Genomic DNA, 6,403 nt, shown 5'->3' with positions numbered 1-6,403 from the left:
TTGGGCAATGTTGTCGTTTGCAGCTTCACACGCCAGCTAAGTCCCTTGACAAAGCTAAGTTTGCCCTGTTCCAAAATCAAGCCCCAGATTCAGCCAGGGTCTCAAAGAGAGGGGCGGGACAGATGATCCTTATCATCGCCAGACATCTGCTTGGAGGCACCTTTGACCTACTCCCTCACTTTGCTCCTGAAGCAACGGAGAAATCACAAAAATAGGAGCATTGATGGGGCCTGTAGCAGTTTGATATTATTGGTGAATTCCAAAAAGAAATATTGGATTATGTTTGTAAACTGATCTTCTCCTCTGGGCATATTAGATTATATTGGATTCTTTGGTTTACTTGATTAAGGAATTATGTAAACTCCTTGTGCCAGTGGGGCATTGAGTCCCCAACCCTTTGATGGGTGGCGACTCACAGATAAAGGGCATGGCAAAAGACAGAGTTGAGGGTTTTCGATGTGGGGTTTTGATGTTGGAGTATGATGCTGAAGCCTTAAACTGGAGCCCTGGAAAGTAAGCTCACAGAGGAAACGGAAGCAAGCCCCAGAAAGGAGAGGAGGGGAAACCGACTTTGGCCCAGTGGTTAGGGCGTTCGTCTACCACATGGGAGGTCCGCGGTTCAAACCCCTGGCCTCCCTGACCCGTGTGGAGCTGGCCCATGCGCAGTGCTGATGTGCGCAAGGAGTGCCATGCTACACAGGGGTGTCCCCCACGTAGGGGAGCCCCACGCGCAAGGAGTGCACCCATAGGGAGAGCCGCCCAGTGTGAAGGAGGGAGCAGCCTGCCGAGGAATGGCGCCGCCCACACTTCCCGTGCCGCTGACGACAACAGAAGCGGACAAAGAAACAAGACACAGCAAAAAGACACAGAAAACAGACAACCGGGGGAGGGGAGGGGAATTAAATAAATAAAAATAAATCTTTAAAAAAAAAAAGAAAGGAGAGGAATCCCGAGCCCAGGAAAAAGAAGCCCGAGGAAGGGGGGAACCCAGGAAGCCTGAACCCTTGCAGATGTCATAAGCCATCTTGCGCCAACACATGAAAATAGACTTTAGTGACGGAAATAACTTATGCTTTATGGCCTGGTATCTGTAAGCTCCTACCCAAATAAATACCCTTTATAAAAACCAAGCAATTTCTGGTATTTTGCATCAGCACCCCGTTGGCTGACTAATACAGGGCCATAAAATGTTTCCAGTGTGGCCCATCAGTGATAGAGCCATACCCTCCCTGTTTGCTGAGCCGCCAAGGCAGCGTTTCTCAATGGAGGCTGTGTTGGCATTGTGGGCCCGATCGTTCTCTGTTGCAGGGGCTGTCCTGTGCATTCTAGGATGTTTAGCAGCCTCCCTGGTCTTTACCAATAGATTCCAGGAGCATACCCCTCCCCGCAAGTTGTGACAATTAAAAAACTTCTCTAGACGTTACCAAATATCCCTTGGTGGGCAAAATTGAGACCGCGATAGAAGGGCATTAAAAAATCTTCAAGTAGATTTTAAACCAACATTCATATATTTTAGTAATTTTATCTTTGTTCTCAGCTGTGGTATAATAAATGTGATACAGCTACAATTAGTTAAAAGTTGTTAAGGGAAACGGACTTTGGCCCAGTGGGTAGGGCGTCCGTCTACCATATGGGAGGTCCGCGGTTCAAACCCCGGGCCTCCTTGACCCGTGTGGAGCTGGCCATGCGCAGCGCTGATGCGCGCAAGGAGTGCCGTGCCACGCAAGGGTGTCCCCCGCGTGGGGGAGCCCCACGCGCAAGGAGTGCGCCCGTGAGGAAAGCCGCCCAGCGTGAAAGAAAGAGCAGCCTGCCCAGGAATGGCGCCGCCCACACTTCCTGTGCCGCTGACGAGCTGAGGACAACAGAAGCGGACAAAGAAACAAAAAAGCAGACAAAGAAACAAGACGCAACAAATAGACACCAAGAACAGACAACCAGGGGAAGGGGGGGAAATTAAATAAAATAAATAAATCTTTAAAAAAAAAAAAGTTGTTAAATAACTTACTTTCCCCAAGATTCAATGCCCTTATCTATCAAAAGTACTGCGGACACAACACTTTACCTCCTAAAATGTAATGGGAGTCTGTGAATCTTTACAGACATGGTCTGCATCACCTAAAATCAACAAAAGTGATAGAACAATTACGTAGAATACAAAAAATAAAATGTGCAGAATTTGTGCAGAGGAAAAGTGCCAGGTTTTTCCTGGCAAACATCAACGCCCCTTCCTGAAAGGTCTTCGATATGCTCTTAAGGAATGACCTCTTCCCTTTTGAGTGGAAAGTTTATGGGAAGATAATTCCTCTGCGGCCCCATGAACCAGCAGGAGAAGGGTCCACGGCCTAAGGGCCTAAGAGGGCCAACTGTAAGCTTTGCCTGATCCTGGATTCTGGAGTCGGTGGCCCCAGGATGGAGACAACTATCAGAGGCGCTTATTCAGGTAAAGCTGCAGGACAAGTAGCAATGGTGGCAGCAGAGGTGGCAACCTGGCCAGACAGTTCTAGCTCTCAGAATGGCTGGGTTTCTGCCTCTTGCTTTCCAGTGGCTTCTGGCATGTTCCCAAGCCTGCTCCCCCCAACCCCACACCCATCCATTCACAAGAATTCAGTGAGTGCCCCCCTCCACGAGTTCTTGTTTGCTCTGCTTGGATTGGGCAGGTTTGTTTCCATTGTTGGCCACAGAAGGCAACTAGTAAAGGAGACTGGGAAGTTGTTTGGAGACCCAAGCAAAAGAGATGACCTGGAAGCCTGGGAAAGGAGCATATTTCAAGAGGCAAAGATGGTCAAGAATCTCGAACTCAAAAAAATAAAAAATAAAAAAAAAACAAAAACAAAAACAAAAAGAATCTCGAACTCAAAGGGAAGTTGAGCACAATGAAGACTGAGAAGTGTTCCTTAAATTTGCCAATTCACTGTAGGGGAGGGTGTGCCTGGGGGCGAGGGAGGGAAGCGAGCCTGGCAGGAGCAGACATCAAGAGCCCAATCAGCCCTGGGGAGAGGTGCAGCAGGGTGCTTTTAAGGAATGGGGAAGGCGGGAGAGGAAAGAGCCAGTAGAGAGATAAGCTAAAGACATAAGCAAGAGGGAAAGTTAATGGACGCATCCCAGAGAGAGGGACAAGCCGGGACTGGAGGAGGGACACCTCTTCCTCTGAGATGGGAAAGGGAAGATGGGGGTGGGGGTGGATCTTGCATTCAGTGACCTGAATCATCTGGGGGTATTCAGTAGGCACTCAAGAAATGTTACTGTCTTCAGCTGAATGGACTATGGTGAGTCAACTGCAAACACCTGCTAGAGAGAAGGAGCTGGGCAGCGGAGGAGGCTGATGGAGGGTAAGGGGGTGGGCCCAGGAACCCAGCTGGAAGTCCAAGGGGCAGAGCCCCTGCCACGAATTTGGCTGCCCGATGGTTGGGCGGCGCATTCCCAGATCCAAAAGCAATCTTGTATCTGGGGACCAGGGATACACTCTCATTGTCCATTGTCCCCACACGCTGCCTACAGGAGACAGAGCAGCTCAGAGTTTTTGAGGGCCCACTGAACCTAACCTAGCCACCACCTTGGAGACATCGGGACGGGAGATAGAAATTATCCCCTGGGCTGGGTCTTTTTCATTTGTTAAAGATTTCTGGTTAGTGATGGAGTTGGACTCAGATGTGACCTCTCTACACATGCTTCTTCTGTCACTTTTACTGAACCTATGGTTGGTGCTGGAGTTGGGAGATGCTCAGGAGGCTTGACTCTCTGGGCTGTCCATGTGCCAGCTGGGCCCTGAGCCTCAGCGGTGTTGCAACTCCTACTCAACAGTTCGTTGGACTTACCCAAGTCAGGTAACAGGGAGGTGAGGATGGTCAGCCACCACACCAGGGAACTGAGAGAGTCTACTGCTGCAAGCAGGAGAATCGTATCCATCAGCCATGTGGGATCCAAGCCCTCTCGATTTAGAGGTGGAATGGACATCGCCATCCCAGGATCCTCAGGATGGAGGAATAAAATATGGATTAGAGTGGATTTACTGGTATTCTATTATAGAATTATTGTAACTCTAGCAATGGAAGAAATTATATCATTGATGTGGAGGCGGTGGCCGTGGGAGTTGCTGAGGGCAGGGAGAGGAAAAAAGAGGTGTGATACTGGGGAATTTTTGAGACTTGGTGTTGTCTTTAATGATATTGCAGGGACAGAGACAGGACATTATATATCCTGCCATAACCCACTGAATGGGCTAGGGGAGAATGTAAACTACAATGTAAACTATAATCCATACTGTGTAGCAATACTGCAGAATGTACTCATCAAATGCAACAAATGTACCACATTAATGAAAGAAGTTGTCAATGTGGGAAGAGTGGGGAGTGTGGAAATGGGGTATATGGAAACCTCTTATATTTTTTAATGTAACATTTTGTGTAATCTATGTATATTTTAAAAAAAAGATTTCTGGTTTAAAATTCCACACTGCATCCCTAATCTTAAAGGAAAGGAGATGGGGTGCAGGAGTAGGGATGTTTAGGTAAAATTCTCCATTGGGTGGTGTTTTAGGTGTTTTTTTTTTTACATAAACTTTCTGTTATAGAATAATCTTGCATTTACAAAAAAGTTGCAAAGATTGTATAGAGAGCTCTCATCCAGTTTCCCTTAATTTACCATTTTACATTACCATGTACAATTGTGAAAATTAAGAAATCAACACTGGTACATTATTAGTAACTAAACACCAGATTTTATTCAGATTCCACTAGTTTTTTCACTAATGTCCTTATTCTTTTTCAGGATCCAGTCCAGGGTACCACATTGCATTTAGTGTTTAGTTTGTTTTTTCCCCCCTAGGTTCTTGGCTATGTTACAAAAAAAAGAATTATAAGTACATGACAGTTCAGTTAGGCCAGTAGTTTATTAATAGACTGAGAGCAGAGAATGGAAATGGGAGAAAATAACAGATCATGGGTCCCCAGTATATTTGTGTGTTGGTTTAGGCAGAGAAAGGAAAAGGGGTAAAAAGGGCTGATTTACAGATTACAAACCCCCATTATAGATTACAGATCCCCAGGTGTACTTGCATGCTGGTCCAGGCAGGCAGTAAAAGGGCATTAATATTTAGTTTTTAAAGAGGAAAATTAATTCAAAGCAGAGTGAGCACCACCATCCCAAAAACCTCAAGACTGTAGAATGAACAAATATAAGGGGGGAATGCAACTATGGACCAAAGTAGATTTATTATTATTCCAGCAAAGGCACAACTTGTAACAGATATAAAGGCAGTGTTCACCAGGAGATCTGAGGGAAGGATAAGGGAAGAATGGGTGTAACATGAGGCATTTTGGAATTATTCAGCATGATATTGCAATGACCGATACAGGCCACTATACATTTTGTCAAAATCTATAAAATTGTATGGTACAAAGTATAAACCATAATCTAAACTATAGACCATGTTAGTAGCAATGCTTCAATATGTGTTCATCAATTGTAACAAAGTACCACATTAATGAAAGATGTCGTTAATAAGGGAAAATGTGAGAGGAAGAGGGGATGAGGTATATGGGAATCCCCTATATTTTCAATGTAACTTTTTTGTAATCAAAACTTCTTTAAAAATATAGTTAAAAAATAATTTTTAAAAATTGGAAAAGATTTAAAAAATTAATTCAACAGTATTCCCTTGGTACAAATTTTGCAAGAATTTAAACTTTTCAGGCTAGTGAACAGAATGGGTCCAAAAAGCTTAAACTCTGACTGTATTTCTTTATTACACTAATTTTCAAATCAACCACACGCAAAAAAAATATTCCATACTTTGAGGACAGAAGTCATAAATTATGTTTATTACATTTGCATGTCGTAACAGCACAGTTGCTTTTCTACAAACTCTGCTTAATACTGGAAATAACTCTGCTTGGAGCCAGGACAGTTGGATGTACTCAACTCAACTCCTTGGGGTAAGGATGGGGAGAAAGTTTTGCAAATGAGGGAAAAAGAGGGGATGCCTGCCATCTGTCCAGTCGCTAGTTCGTACTTACTGCTTTTTTGTTTCCTCTTAAAAATTAGTACGTTAAGCAAGACTAAAGCCTCATCTTACGCACAGATTTAATCTTTTATTTGCAAGCTCTGGAGTACTGCTTTTAAAGTCCATAGTAGTACCTCCTAATTTTTAACAGCATTCGGCCTGGGACCGCTGCAGCGACATAACCACTTCAAAATGGTCTTTTTATTTTTCAAACTGTCGCCAGCGCCCTTGGCCGCTGTTCTATACCAAAACTAGTACGGGTGCGACCCAGATGGGACTCGAACCCACAATCCCCAGCTCCGGAGGCTGATGCCTTATCCATTAGGCCACTGGGTCACCACAGGATCCGGGTTCTCACATCGTCTCCTTACGTGATGCCATCACCTCCCGTGCGGTTTGGGA

General features: G+C 45.0%; 1 non-coding gene across 1 annotated transcript; it reads right to left on the bottom strand.

Annotated features, from left to right (window-relative positions):
* Positions 1 to 6,264: 6,264 nt before the first annotated feature.
* Positions 6,265 to 6,337, bottom strand: TRNAR-CCG (transfer RNA arginine (anticodon CCG)). The gene has a single exon. It is a non-coding gene; the product is annotated as a tRNA-Arg (tRNA).
* Positions 6,338 to 6,403: the final 66 nt, after the last annotated feature.

This window comes from Dasypus novemcinctus, chromosome 21, assembly GCF_030445035.2.
Source record: "Dasypus novemcinctus isolate mDasNov1 chromosome 21, mDasNov1.1.hap2, whole genome shotgun sequence".
Classification (NCBI taxonomy): domain Eukaryota; kingdom Metazoa; phylum Chordata; class Mammalia; order Cingulata; family Dasypodidae; genus Dasypus; species Dasypus novemcinctus.
This window is presented reverse-complemented; position numbering and strand designations above follow the sequence as displayed.